This window comes from Phalangium opilio, unplaced genomic scaffold, assembly GCF_054372755.1.
Source record: "Phalangium opilio isolate 3A_F unplaced genomic scaffold, DU_Popi_V2 ptg000032l_1, whole genome shotgun sequence".
NCBI classification, from domain to species: Eukaryota; Metazoa; Arthropoda; class Arachnida; order Opiliones; family Phalangiidae; genus Phalangium; species Phalangium opilio.
In genome coordinates this window covers 7015482-7031633 of record NW_028324159.1, presented here as the reverse complement: position 1 = coordinate 7031633, position 16152 = coordinate 7015482, and the positions used below count along the sequence as shown (strand labels likewise).

The 16152-nt window shown below is 37.2% G+C and overlaps 3 non-coding genes across 3 annotated transcripts; all 3 read left to right on the top strand.

Annotated features, from left to right (window-relative positions):
* Positions 1–13285: 13285 nt before the first annotated feature.
* Positions 13286–13358, top strand: TRNAV-CAC (transfer RNA valine (anticodon CAC)). Its single transcript has one exon. It is a non-coding gene; the product is annotated as a tRNA-Val (tRNA).
* Positions 13359–13423: 65 nt separating this feature from the next.
* Positions 13424–13496, top strand: TRNAV-CAC (transfer RNA valine (anticodon CAC)). The gene has a single exon. It is a non-coding gene; the product is annotated as a tRNA-Val (tRNA).
* Positions 13497–13561: 65 nt separating this feature from the next.
* TRNAV-CAC (transfer RNA valine (anticodon CAC)) lies at positions 13562–13634 on the top strand. Its single transcript has one exon. It is a non-coding gene; the product is annotated as a tRNA-Val (tRNA).
* The last annotated feature ends 2518 nt before the right edge of the window (positions 13635–16152 follow it).

Sequence of the window (16152 nt, the reverse complement as noted above, 5' to 3'; positions counted from 1 at the left end):
CTCTAAAAGCCATGTTTTTGGACGAGGAAGATGGGGTTCGGTTTCTTTTACCTTGGAAAACGGTTGTAAGTACTGAATTTAAAATTTTGACATTGGAAATTAATGTTTATTAAAAAAACCGTATCCACTTTAAGAAATTGATTCTTATTTATTTAATAGACCAGATTGTTACACCCCTCATTCAAATTTCAAGACAATGGGATCAGTAGATCCGAAGATATTATTCAATTAGCACTGAATCCATCATTTGACTTTTGAAAATAATTTTCTTAAAAAAAAACTATCAACCCTACAAGCTTGAATCCTTTCGTTGCCTACGGGATGAGAATTAAGGCCAGTTCTCCGTAGGGTTTTCAGACTGTATTTCTGACATTTTAGTTCGCCTTTAATATCCGCTAGGCGCGCTCTTAGCTATCCCTTCGGTGACGCGACGCTACGATTTCAATTTTTTTCCCGCCGGCAGACTGACTTGAAGCAACACGCCCCAAGCTGAAGGGGTGGATTTCTTTCCTATCCTCTTCTCACCCGTTTTGACTGCTTTCCCAAACATATCTGTGTTAACTATAAAGAGACGAATAGAATATAAAACCTCTCTGGTAAAACCGTTTTAAAAAAGGTGGGGTGTCTTTCAAAATGAAATTTCGGTTGGCGTTCGTTTCCTAGAAAGCTATTCGACTTTTGTTCTCGCGCTGTATACGATTGTCGATTCACTAGTAAAATTATTATATTAAAATTTCGTGTTATTTAAGTCACAATACATCTACATGTCTGCAATATAGTTCTGCAAGATAAAATCTAAGAACAATAATAATATTCTTAAAACCTCAATGAACCAAAGCAAATTTAAATTTATGAATGACCCCTTTAAAGAAGGATAGCAAAGAGCGCCAGCACGCGAGGAAATATATCAAAGAACGATTCTTCCCGATAGGTTTAAGTCCCCCACCTTCAGACAAGCTTGAACTGGCCTTAATTCTCATCCCGTAGGCAACGATCCTTTTTAAAATAATATAACCTTGTTATTATAATAATATTATACTTGGGCAAAAATACTTTTGCATTACTCCGTGTGGTTTCAAATGTGCTATTAATATAGTCTGAAGTAAATAGGGGGAAGTACGTTTCTCCAGCTTTAGCCAGTGTAAGGTGTCCCTTTATTGTAAAATCACGCTTTGCGGCCCAAAATTTGAATTCATCCAATCAGAGTGAGGCAACTTTTCCAGGGAAATTTTCTTTCATACGCCACCACTCGGTCATATAGTTAACTAAAATCGTTCAACTGGAAATTAGCATAGGCCTACAAAATTTGAAATAGTTTTTCGAAATCGCCGTTTTCTTTAAGGTTCTGGAATATATTTTCCTATTTTCATATAATGAGACCGACTTGAATTCCTCTTTAGCCTTTTCTAAAATTCAGGCTAGTTGTTAAGCTTAGGCAGAGGCTTAAGTTTATTTTAAAATTTTACGCATCTGATTCTAATCACAAATAAATTAATATAACCAGTAAATATTTAGCTTTATTATTCTATTTTTTTATATAGAAAACCTTCAGTTATTACTATTTTCTTCTGGTTATTATTAAAAACTTACGAGAACAGGATATCAGGCCGAATAAAATTATACGCTGTTACCAGGGCCGGAAATAAGCACAGGACACTGGACATTGTCCAATAAAATTTTAAAATGTCCCTTAATTTTTTCAAAAACTAAGGGGGTCACTGGACAGTTTGACCAATAAATTTTCCCAAGTTTTGATAGCTTGACTATGATGATGCGACACTATTTTTGCACACTCCAGTGGACAATGTCCTATAAATTTTCCAGCCAAACAGGGGGCACTGGACACATGTCCTATAAGAAATTTTTCTTATTTCCGGCCCTGGCTGTTACCAGGGCCAGGCAGTCGGCTCCGTAGTCCGTAGCTGGCCCGGCACGGCGGCCAGCTACGGAATACGGACTCACGGAGCCGACCTGACTCTTGAGTTGAATATGCTAGAATGAACAGGAGCAGACGAAAATAAAATAGTTTCGGGGAAGTGTATTCATCCGCGAGTTCCCGCCAAAAACGCGGTAGCGGAAAGGCGCGAAAAAAACCATAACTCGACGCCTCTCGAAATCCCCTTTGATACGTTCTTCCCCCTATTTACTTCTGATATAGTAAATAATCGAGTTGAAACACTTAGTACAGAACTGTATGCATTAGACTTAATAAAAACGACAAGTTCAGATCATTCTAAAATAATCTTTAATAACAGGTCAAACAGTTTTTAGTTGAAATAATTTTTCCGTTAATTTCCGCTGGGAAAAACATCTTTAATCTTCATCGTCTTCTTCTTCGTTTACCGAAGTTTTATTTGGTGTGCTGATTACACCAGCATTTTCCGCTCCTTTACAAGGAGTGTTTGGTTGGTGAACTGAATTATCCTCAGTTTTTTCAGGTGACTCAGCGCCACCAGCAGCCACATCAAACATTTCTACGTTACTTGAAAATTAAGAAAGGAATAGAATATTAATTTTTAAACTTTAACGCTGTTTAAGGCGTATCTAAAAATAACTATTCCAAATATTGTACTTTATGAACGGTTTGACAATATATAATATTCAAACAAACATCTATCGCCACCAAAATTAATAATAATAATAATAATAATAATAATAATAAGCTTTATTTCCGGATATTCCCATTCAGAGTAAAGTTCTGGTTTACAAGGGAGTCCGCTATTTAAATTACATAAAAAATTAGATGTATATAACAATCATGTTTTTGTTCTATTTTCTTTTAGATACTTGGTCATTTCATTTACAAAAATGGATTTGGAATTAAATTGTTTTAGAAATACTGGTAAACTATTCCATAAGGATATACCTCGAGTTTTAATCTTTTTTTGGTTAAATTTATTTGATGTATTTTCCATATATAAGTTGTGTAAGTTGCCTCTTGTTATATGACTTTGTTTTGGTCCGTTTAGGGCTGATTTAAAAAGGTCCAATACATACTCACGGGTTTTACCATTTATGATTTTAAATATTAATACTGCTAGGTGAAGGTTATATCTGCTTGATAAATCCAACCAATCTAACTCCGATCTAGCGTCAGAGGCGGAAGAGCGTCTCCCTTTATGTAATATGCGTCTCGCGCAGTTATTTTGTAGGACTTTCAAATGGTTCAGGTTTGATTTATTAGAGACCTCATAGAATATGTCCATATAGTAAAAGAGTGGTTGGATTAATGCATTGTATAACATACATAGGGTCGTCTTGTTCAGGGCACAGAATAAGGGGTGGAGTAGCCAAATACGTTTCTTAATTTTTTTACATGTATAATCAATATGCTTTTCCCAAGAAAAATCTTCATCGATGTTTAGCCCTAAGTATTTGACTACTTTTTCTCTGAGGATACCGGTATTGCCCAACACTGTGATGCCACTGATTTCCAATTTCTTCTTGCGGGTTGGGGAAAGAAGCATAAAAACAGTTTTCTGAATATTGATCGCTAATCCGATTTGACATAATACTTTACGTAGAGCTAAGAAATCGTTTTCAAGTTTAGAAATCAAGTTATTTATGTCGAAGCCAGAATTAATGAGTGCTTCATCGTCAGCATATTCCAATAGACCAGATTCGCTGATTGCGCGATAATTGTCTTTTGTATATAAGTTGAATAAAAGGGGGCCAAGTATGCTTCCCTGGGGGACACCAGCCTTGATTTTTTCTAGGGAAGAAGTACTTCCGTTTAAATTAACTTGTTGTCGACGGTTGTTTAAATAAGAGGAAAACCAATTTATAACATTTGGGTCTAAGTTACAGCTTTCAAGATTTTTTAACAATACTATGTGATTTACACAATCGAACGCTTTGCTCAGATCTATAAATACGACGCCTACGAATTTACCTTGCTCGAGTTCATTAAGTATTCTTTCATGCAAATTTAAAATTCCAGTTTCAGTGGAATGTCCTGGTACGAAGCCTGATTGCGTAGGGTTGAAAACTTTATTGGCGATAATGAAATCCATTATTTGAGAATGCACCGATTTTTCTAGAATTTTAGACATACTTGGTAGTATAGAAATGCCCCTATAATTGTTTGCTAAAGTAGGGTCGCCTGATTTAAACAAGGGTACGACATTGGCCACCTTCCATATATCGGGAAAAATACCAGTTTTGAAAGAAGCGTTTACTATTTTACATAAGATAGGGGCTATCAGGATTGCCGTTCCTTTTAGGTGGGCTGTCGAGATCCCGTCAATACCTATCGCTTTACTATTTGGTAGTTTTTTTAAGAGTTCGAAAATATATTTTTCAGTGACATCAGTGAATTGAAATTTCGGACCGTTGTGTTCATAGGGCACATAATTAGCTAAATCTACAGTCATTAAGGCCTGGTTACTTGTAAAATGTTTATTAAATAGGTCTGCCATTAAGTTACTTTCCCTTTCTAAATTCCCTACCTCGTCTGACTTCAACGCGTTAACAGTGTGCGCTTTGCTTTTAATAAAAGGTTTAAGGTTTTTCCAGGTGTTTTTAGGACTTGAAGGTTGGATAAAGTGGTACTTAAAATAGGCGTTTTTGGCCTTTCGGACCATTAAGGTTACTTCATTTCTTAAGTTACGATGTTTTTCGAGTTTTGACGGAGTTTTATAAGATTTTTTCTTTTCAATGTCGCGTAAATGCATTTTATACTTAATTTCATTGTTAAGCCACGGGGGTGACTTAACATATTTACGACGATGAATTAAGGGCATGTAGCGATCAATATTCGTAAGTAAGGCCTTGTTTAACTGTGATACTGCCAAGTTAACTTCAATGACATTAATCTTATCCACGTCCTGCGTTAGAGATGTTATAAAATCCTCCATATTAACATTTCTCATATTTCTAACTTTAGTAATGATTTTTTGAGGTCGCGGGCAAGATTTTTTACGTACAGAAAGAATAATGTCATTATCTGATGCACTATTTGGAATAACTTTACTGTGCGTCATATGTTGAGGATGGGTAGTATAAAAATGGTCGATAAGTGTAACACTAGTTAGTGTTATTCGCGTGGGTTCTTTGATTAACTGGGAAAATGAGTTCATAGTCATTTCAAGTACCTTATGTTTAGCAGTTAAAGGTCGTTGTAGTAAGTCCGTGTTGAAATCCCCCAGTACAATTAACTCCTGAGTAGTGCTCGAATGTATTTTAGATATCACCACCCCCAAGTCTTCGAAAGTAGTTTTATATTCACGGTTAGGTGGACAGTAACAGCAGAGTATATCTAATGGTTTAGAATTCTTTTCGAGGAGAGAGCACCACAAAAATTCAAGTGATGAGGTTTCCGGTTGTTCGTGTGTTAATTGATTCTCACATATAGTTAAATGATCCTTAAAATAGAATGCTATGCCGCCACCTCTTTTGCTCTCCCTATCTTTCCGAATCAAAGTATATCCACTGATGGTGAACAGTGTATCCGGCATTAAGGGAGTTAGCCACGTTTCTGTAACAGCTAAGATATCTATGCCATTATTGAAAAGAATGTTAGCTATGTCTGTAGTATGGGCTTTTAGGCTTCGTATGTTAACGTGTGCGATGTGCAGTCCTTTAATACGGTTGACGATGGGATTCGTATTTATGTTCGATTTCGGTTGTTGTCAATTAATGGTTGTTGAAGTCGCTCTTTCTTTATAGCGTTGGACTCTTACAGGGTGTGGCCAGTTGTTTGGTTCAAGTATGATCTCATCACAGGAAGTAGTACATTCAACAATAAAGCTATGAGTCCAGTTGGAATTTTTTGACGAAGGTGTTATAGTTAAAAATGCTGTTATACCAATATCGGCTAGATGGTCCTTTATCTGATCACTTGTGACTGATATGTCGCAATTGGATATGAAGTATCTCGTTTTTGGGTTATGGGAGAGTGCCAGAGCCTCCTGACTTATATTAGTTCCCCAGATTTTAGGGTTAGTTGTAGATTTTCCTAACTCGATACATGAGACTCCCTGAGGCCATATTTTAGCTTGAAGAACTTCATCGACGGTTGAGGATGTACGTAGGATGTAACATTTGTAAGTAGCAGAGTTAGACTGAGATTTGTTAGTAGGTCTTATTCCAGAGATAGCGAATCCTTGTTCAGAGAGAAAACTTGTAAAGTCAATTTCTGTGCTCGTTTTGGCACAGTTTCCTATGAAAAAGTCCTTAAGACTAGGAGGCAGTTGAATTTTGCACGAGTTAAGCCTGTTTGCGGGCATTGTGCTTAGTCCTTTAGGTCCTAATTTCTTTTGATACTGTTTCAACTGAATGAGGTTTAGGGTATTGTCCCGGCGGTTGGAGAATAGCTATTTCAGGATTGTTAACTTGGAAATGTTTGTTACCTTTGTTGAATCTACTAAGAGATATGTTATTGGCAAAGTCAGTAACAGGCATTAATGGTGTTATCTTTAAAAGTTCGGGTGGTAACAGATGCGGTACACGGGCAGCCTTAATTTGTGTTGGCGGTTCCGTTATGATACTAGTTTCTGCTATGCTGTCATGCATAGGCACTGTATATTGTTTAGCTAATTTGTTTTCCAATATTTCAAAGCTTTCTTTCGAGGTTAGCTGGTAAGTCTCTAATCGTCTTTCCATATCATCTATAATGCTATGTTTCACTTTCTCTAGATTATCAGATATGGTGTTAACCATGCCGGTATAGTCGTCACGGATTGTTAAAAGTTGATTTGCATCGTACTTTGAAGTTGGGACTTGTTTGAGATCTTGTAATATGGGTGTTATATCGGCCTTAATTTCTTCTCTAAGAGTATTAAGTTCTTCGGACATGGAAGTAACCTTTTGCGTTAATTCCATAACTTTTGTTGCTAAGCCTTTGCAATGGCAGGGGTTATTGATTCTATTTCTGCAGTCTTGGCAGAGATAGAATCTCTTCGCATCTGAGGCTATAATTTCTACACATAATAAATGAAAGTTTTGTAAGCAAAGATCACACGATACCGTAGATATCCTGTTCGTTTTCTCTTCTTTACGATCGAATTTGCACCCAGTTCGCAGGCAATACTTGAGTTTCTGTCCTCCGCGAGCGGAGTTCGGTGTGTCGATTTGTCGTCCGCTTGATGGGCTGCTTTTGTCCATAGCGGGAAGTTTAAAAGTTCGTGTAGAAGTACAGTTCGTTATTATTAAAAATGGATCGGTTTAAAAGTTTCCCTTCGTTAATTATATTTATTGAATAAAACTTTGGATCTAGTAAGATCTATCGTATTTTTATTTAACGTTTCAAATATAGTGAAGCAAAACTACCTTGACAAGGCTTAGGACGGAGCGGCGAAAAAAGTCGACCTTCCTACGCGAGCGCTAATACTCTTTTACTTACTTTTTGATGAAAGAGCCTAACTCGAGTTCATCTGCCTCGTCAATTTCATCGGATTCGGAATCCAAACTATTTCAGGTGCCGGCAAGCTTTGATTTCTGTTCAATAAGGTACATGCAAAATTAAAAATTAACTATAGAGAAATGAAGCCATTTAGTGGTAGCGAATACATCCGTCGTCCCTTTAAGTAAACAGCAATAAGCTTGCCCAATGATATTATTTGGTTAAGGGAATCCCATAAAAGAAATTAAGTGTCAAAGTAACTTAAGTAGGCGACGAATCTATAGGCATAAAAGTGAAATTGAAAACATTACATTTCAGATGATTTAGGTAAATCTGTCTCGTAAATGCCCAGCAAACGAGCGTTTTTCTCCAAGTCATCAGAAGGAATTCTATTAAAAAAATAGTAAATAGTTAAATTGCGTGGTCTTAACACATTAGTTAGAAAAAATTTACCTCTTGCCATTTAAAAAACAGAAATTATTATTTTGCAAGGAGTAGCTCCCGATAGACTTTTTAACGTCAGAGCTGTTGTCCCACAGCTGGTACAATAAAACTAATGTTTTATTGGGGTTGTCATAAATATGTGCAACTTTATTGAATTCCAGGGCATCGCAAATTATTTGAGGTGGAATCCCGTTCAAGTAACCAAACGCGCCTATCACTGATATCTGGTTTGGATAGATGATGCTTTGTTTAAAAATAAACTTGAAATGTATCTTGGCCACTTTTGTGCTGGACATCCAGCAACCCTTTGAATGATGTTCCACGGGTGATATTTCGCCGCAAACGTTTTTTCAGCCATTTTAAAAACTATGTAGAAAAACGTTAAATGTAAGGATAAATTAATCAAAAAATTCGTATTACCCTACAATTACCGAATTCTTATTCTGAAGATAAGTTGTATTTAATACGTAGCCTGCCGATAATTTAATTTAACTTCCCCATATTGCTTAATTTTAAGTCTACTTCAATATTTCCGATAATTCTTTAAATTCCCGATAATGTTTCATAAAGAATACTATTTATATTCCCGATAATTACTATTTTAAATTCCCTTTTTATTTTCTAGATAATTACAACTTGAAATTCCCTTTCATTCTCCCATTAATTTATATTTTAAATTCCCTATTATTATCCTGATATCTACGATTTAAAATTATTTATTGTAGTCCCAATAAATGATAGTTTATTTTCCCGGTAATTTTAAATTCAAACCCTAAATCTTATTTTTGTAGATTTTAAATCTAATACATATTATTTTTACTTTCACTTCTGTTAATATTTAAAATGGAATGCACTCACCCACTAATTGGTATTCTTCGATGACACTGAAAATTAGCACTTTCCAAAAACTAGCTCAGATTCAAATACTAAGAGTTGAAACTAAAAGTGCAGACTTGTTGAAGTGAAACACTGCCACGTATTGTACCGTATTTGTCAAAACTTTCCAGTTATATAGGGTTCGGTGAATTAAAAAACGGAACATAATTTTTACTTTTAATGAAGGTAAGAAGGGCAATAGGCTACGCACCAATGCCCCCCCAAAGTAAATTAGACCGAAGCTGAGTCACATATCGTCATAGGCATTTTATATTGAAAAAAGAGGATTTTCTAGGCCTTAGATCTACAGCGAGCCTGGAAAAATTTGAATCTCTTTACTAAAAACGTCAGTAGGCCAAACATGTCATATTTTTGGGGAAAAAAAATAAGAAACACACTGTACTTCAGCTTATAGTCGATATGTGGCGCTTGTACTGTCTCTAACCATTTTCTATGAACAGCACAAACCATACGTATTTAAACCGGATATTGAAATGAATATCCTCGCCAATGTGGTTCATAGAATAGAGTTCAGAACCAAGTCAAAGAATAAAAATTCCAGCAAAGAGTTTCTCATGTCTTTTCCGAAAAATAGGGGCGTGAATGTTATATTTAGCCTATTTACGCTACTAGGTCTATAGAATCTCTAATCACACTAGACTTTTAGTTTCCAATTGTTTTTCTAGGAAATGACGTTTACTAAAACCTTAACATGGTTGTTTACGCAGAATACAGAGTTTAATTAAATATGATAAAATTTTCTATTGAGTAGGTTTTATTTTTCACCACGTTTAAGGTACCTTCGCGCCCAGGAAATAACGCTGAAATCGATGTTCATCACTTGATGAACTAAAATTCTTTCAACTGAATGATAGATTTTATCTCTCACCCTACCTTCAAAACAACGTTCTCCAGAATTGGCACACATTCCTGAAGACAAAATGCCTATCAGATTTTACTTTCCCTCCAGTGTGGCTTCTATTTGAAAGTTATTTGTTCTAGAATCTGACAATTTCCCTTTGAGAAAGGGAAATCGTTTGGGAAATACCAATGAACATGCTACACATCCAGTGACTTTGCCCGAAGCTCGGTTTTTCACCAAGACTTACTAAACGGGATCGTTTGGAAAATGTCAACGAAATTGTTTTTTGGAGCAGGTTTGCATTTCAGTTTTTGCACACGACCTTCTTCAATATATGTGAAGAACAAGAAACTATGTTACTTGCGTCATTCGAACTCTCCGGCTAGTCAAGTGCTTCAACATTGTAAACACATTGACTAAAGCAGTAACAAATGTGACAATTAAACGCAATTTGTCCGTTTTTATTCCATTAACACTCGATCAGAAATCCTCAATCATTACAAACTCTTGACATATGCAAAACATACCTACAAAGTTAAAAATAACCGTTTCTTCCTGTTGAATTACCGTAAAATTTCAACAAGTAATATCCAATACCATATATTACCGTTGGATTAACAGGATATTTACTATAAGCAACAGTAAAAATGTAATAATTTTATTAACTGTACATCTAGCAGTAAATTTTCACTAAATAACAAGACAGTTACTGTTATCTTAATATACCGTACCATCAACAATAAAGTAAAAGTAAAAATACTGTCGATTACAAATACTGTAAAATCAAAACTTAGTAATAGTAGAAATATTTTCATTTAGAAATATCGTAACATTAACAATAAATTATCAGTGATCAACTGTGAGGATGCTGTTAGCTTAGGAATAACATATCAACAACGGTATTCTTTGCATTGGGATTGGTACTACCCCCAAAAAAATAAATTCAAATAAGTTCACCTTTTTTCTCTGTTAGGATATTATTTATTTATTATTACAATTTACGACAATGGACAACAACTAAGCGTAACAAATCGGATTAACCAGCAATCGTCCACGTAATTCAGTGATGCCAGATTGAGGGAAATTTCCCATATCTAGGGAAATTTATTTTACTGGTTTTGGATTTATTTCCTAAAAATTAATTGAAATAAAAAACTACTTATCTCAGATTTTTCAACAACAATTTCACTTTCCTAAAACATTTTATCTAGAAATTTATTTTTACCTCTCCGAGCCTCTCCGAGTGACGATGCCGTCACGGAGAGGTATTATACTAGAGGTGTCTGTGAGTCCGTCTGTCTGTCACCGCGTTAGCAGTAAGAAAATCGAAGCAAACATGTTCGCAATTTCCGAACCGCATTTGCAGTACACAGAGATTCGGAAAACTTTAATAATAATAATATAAACTTTGCCTATGAAGGGATTTCCACACTAAGCCTGTGGCTTGTTTATAGGTGGGTCCCTTTACATTGCATAGAGGGGTGGTGGCTAGCCCCTTTGCCACAGCTAACCTACAGCGCCCTATACTAACTATTAGCGTTATCCTCTGCAAGTTTTGATGGAAAGGAGAAACCGGGTTAGACCGCGGAGAAAAACTCCTTTAACAAGCGGGGAGAGAACTTGCACACTCTACGCAGAAGGATTTGTTCCCATACTTTCACCCGGTGCCACAGTCCTTGATCGAACCCGCGATCCTCTTCCTGCGAGGCGAAAGCGCTAACCGCTACGCCACCCCACTATACTTCATTGCTATATTTATCTTACTTACCTCAATCATTAACTAGCCGTTATAACTGCATCTGCTGACTAGCCGTGAACTCTTTCACCCAATACCAATCGGTATTTATTGGATTCTAACAACAACACTATGCACTAGTCTTTCGACTATGCCACATAGACACCAATCTGCAACATTAGCTTCTACTTCATCTACGTCGTTAGGTATAAGATGTACGCGGCGAGCGGCTAGAGTTACGAGAAACGTCTAACCTCCCAATAGCAGGGCTTCCACCATAGGTTCACGCATATGCTCATTTTCTTATACCTCACTGTGAATCAATTACCTTATATACCCTAAATTCAGGAAAACTCTGAAAAAGGTGTTCGCTAGAAGTCAAAGGTTAACAATAGCTATGTTTAAAATAATTTTAGGAACGAAGTTTCTTGCATCGACTTAACTATAATTCATCTAAATTACCGACGATTAAAATAATTAATATAAGATATATTTATTTAATTTTTTAAGATAAACTTCTACACTACTAATCGGCTACTGTCATTTTATTACAACCAGAATAGACGAATTCGGAAATAGGAACAACAAAGAGGAAATTACAGGGGCAGTGGCCCTTCGCGTTCAGCTCAGTCACGCGTTCCGTTGTTAAGAGATGGCGCTCTCGTTGCCCTAATTCTGATTGGCTAACATTTCCCGGCTAACATGGGGATATCGTGCCACCCGGAGGCCGTGGTATCGGCCGTGGAGATATCGACCGAGGCCGTAGAGGATGTTGGTACGGCCACTCGGGCTTGGCACAAGAGAACGGGAGACGAGTGCGTGGTATAAAAATTCATTTATTATTAAAGGTTAAAATTTAAAATTATATTTTACAATTCCGCTAAAAGGGGCTACTGGAAGCCAACGGGGATCGTTGGGTGAGGTGGAGCCTCTCCCGCAGGCTGCTCATGGCGTTGAGATGGAAGAGCCTGTCCCGCAGGCTGCTGCTCAAGGCGCTGAGATGGAAGAGCAGAGGCAAGGAGAACTAGCTCGAAATTTAAGTAATGTATTATTTCCAAATAGAGTAGTAAGACCGAAGTACAATGGGTGTGTTTATGGGGAATTTTTCAGTCATAAATGTTCTTTGACATTTTGCCATCCAGGTCAGAATAAAAGTCGTTGACGGATGACCACTTAAATTAATAAATAAATAAATAAATACAGTGGCAAAACTTTCATAGAACATTTTCCACTCTATATTGGGCACATAGCCCAGTGTACTTTGGTTCTACCACCCTTTGGATGGGATGGGGGAAGAAATACTGTAAGTTTCTTAGCGAGTTATCGTGATTGATAACTATGTTCTGAAGGGTTTCTGTCCATCTCATGTGTTAAACAAATTTATATTCATCTATGTATATCTCTCGCTGCCAAAACATCGTATGTTAATATCTGCAATAACTAGCTAAAAAGTTACAGAATTTCCCGCAGGTCATGATTCTAATTTTAAATTATTTTCTTACAGGACCGCCATTAAGACTTGATTATTTTAATTGTTTTTTATTTGAAATATAATTTTTATGCAATTTATTTTTCAATGATAAATTTCTTTTTTTTTGCAAATATTATAAAAAGCTTTTTTTTCAAATATTAAATTTTAAAATATAAAATATTTTTCCTATTATCAAAATGTGTCAGACCTTTTCATTCTCCCTTTACTTGAAAAGTGTATCTAGGCCCTTGTAGATATGACTTGATACCGTTTTTTAACGTTAAAGTAATATTCACCCGCTTTTGCTAATTTCCTATGGAGATTAACATGGGTTTTTCGTGATTTTTCCCCACCGATAACTTAAAAACTACAGCGAAGATACTTTTCGGAATTATCTTAAATTAACAATTAAGTATTCAGGGTGTGCTATCAGCCAGTTTGATCAAAACAATTAAGTCTAAATATGTTAATTTTAGTTAATTACAGAAGTACGGCTTTGACCATCGTGATTGGACAATAATTAGCTAGATCTCTTGGAAAACTCAGTGTTATTACGTATCTGTAGTGTGGTGGTTATCACGTCCGCTTCACACGCGGAAGGTCCCAGGTTCGAACCCTGGTAGATACATGTATTGACCATCGTGATTGGACATAAGAATTAGCTAGATCTCTTGGAAAACTCTGTGCTACCACTTATCTATGGTGCAGTGGTTATCACGTCCGCTTCACACGCGGAAGGTCCCAGGTTCAAGCCCTGGTAGATACTTGTTTTGACCATCGTGATTGGGCGCTTGAATTAGCTAGATCTCTTGGAAAACTCAGTATTACCACGTATCTATGGTGTAGTGGTTATCACGTCCGCTTCACACACGGAAAGTCCCAGGTTCGAGCCCAGGTAGATACATGTTTTAACCATCGTGATTGGACATAATAATTAGTTAGATCTCTTGGAAAACTAAGACTTACCACGTGTCTGTGGTGTAGTGGTTATAATAAATATTTAACAATTATTTCACTTCACTTGGTTTAATAATGTGACATAGGTAGCATACTTTTTCCCTACTTTTAAAACCATTAAACTAAGTAATATTAGAAGTTCAACAGATTGTCAATAAAAGATGCTAAAAGCCACTGTAAATGGTGCTTAAATGCCTAATATTTCCTTAATACTTCCAAATAATATTAGTAAATAGCGTGAATTGATCATAGAAATGGGGTTAAATCACACCCTAAATGATGTCTTTTTTGGCACTGGAAAAAACAGCATATATGGTGTTTGAATGCACCATTATACAGTGTGGAAAAGATCAGAGTGCCCACATTTTTCGGACATTTTATAAAAAAAACTCGAGATCAATGACGAAATTAATTGTAGTCCATTTTCCAGACTCATAGCAATTTAATTAAAGAATTCTCTGGCATCCACTAAACAAATCGTTCATGTAGTTTCAAATTATCACAAAAATGAGAATTTGTAAGAAATCAATACAATAATGATAATGAAAAATTAGTTTTTGTAAGATATCATAAATGTTGCAAGATTAATCCTGCAACAAACAGGAAATTAATGTCCTTCAGCGCATATGTTCGATGTGTCTACCTTCCTGATGTAGACATTCTTCAAGTCTACTGACCATTGATTCGCGGGCGTTGCGAAGCATTCCTGAGGTGATGTTGGCAATGGCGATTCTCATTCTGGCTTTAAGGTCGTCGGGTGAATCTGCTTCAGTTGCGTATACCTTTCCCTTGACATAGCCCCAGAGGAAGAAATCTAACGGAGTTAGGTTAGGAGACCTTGGAGGCCAGGGCGTTGGTCCACCCCTACCAATCCATCGGTTAAGGAACTCGTTATTCAGCCACTCTCTTACGGGTACGGCAAAGTGCGGTGGCATGCCACCCTGTTGGACTCACATACCCCTCACTACTGCCAATGGTAAATCAATAATGGCATCAGTAAATTCTTGACGCAAAAACTCCAAGTAACGTTGCCCGGTGATGTTCTCGTCAAAAGAGAATGGCCCAATGATTCTTCCGCTAGTGATGCCAACCCACACATTGGTTTTCCAACGCACCTGATGGTAATACTCCCGAAGCCAGTGAGGATTTTGCTGCGACCAATAGTGAAAGTTATGTCGGTTGACTGTTCCATCTCGATGGAATGTAGCTTCGTCAGAGAAACCTGGCATTTCTTCATCGAGGAACCGCATTACCATACAAAGGTCCTGACGCCTAAGATACTCATCCCCTGTTAACGCTTGGTGTAGGTGAATTCGGTAAATCGTTCATGTAGTTACAAATAATAAATCAATACAATAATGTTAATGAAAAATTAGTTTTTATCATAATTGTTGAAAGATTAATCATGCAACAAACAGGAAATTAATGTCCTTCTAACGACAACAAAAAAACACCTACTGCCATGGAGGGCAGAACTATCGCGGCTGTTAACAGGGGCCAATGTGCATTAAGGGTTATTTTTTGGGTTTGTGACCTCTAGGCCGTAAATACGAGGTTATCTCACGGTAGTTGACTCCGGAAGTGTGCCCCACCTACGAATTAAATTAGCTTGGTACTTTTTACTAATCGTGATATGATTTACGTTATGGGTGAATGCCGAGGAAATTCTCGCCAGGCATTTATTTTGTACACCGAACGCTTTCCGAACCGAAGGCCACCTGCTCGAAGGACTTTTGGTAAGCTAGAAGCTAACCTACTAGGTTAGGTAGCTAGGAACGTAGCTTTACGGTTCAACAACGTCAACGTAGGGTTGACCTGATAGTTGGAAACGAAGCCCGAGACATGGACATTGTGGCAAGGTTCGAAGCCAACCCTCACACCAGCAGTAGAGCGGTAGGAGACGAGTGTGGCATTAGCCATCGTACAGTTCTGTCGATTTTGCATCGGAACCGATTCCATCCTTACCGAATTCACCTACACCAAGCGTAAACAGGGGATGACTATCTTAGGCGTCAGGACTTTTGTATGGCAATGCGGTTCCTCGATGAAGAAATGCCAGGTTTCCTTAGCAAGGTTTTGTTCTCTGACGAAGCTACATTCCATCGAGATGGAACAGTCAACCGACATAACCTTCACTATTGGTCGCAGCAAAATCCTCACTGGCTTCGGGAGCATTACCATCAGGTGCTTTAGAAAACCAATGTGTGGGTTGGCATCATTGGCGACAGAATCATTAAGCCATTCTTTTTTGACGAGAACATCACCGGGCAACGTTACTTGGAGTTTTTGCGTCAAGAATTTAATGATGCCATTAATGATTTACCCTTGGCAGTAGTGAGGGATATGTGGTTCCAACAGGATGGCGCGCCACCGCACTTCGCCGTACCCGTAAGAGAGTGTATATAATAACGAGTTCCCTAACCGATGGATTGGTAGGGGTGGACCAACGCCCTGGCCTCCAAGGT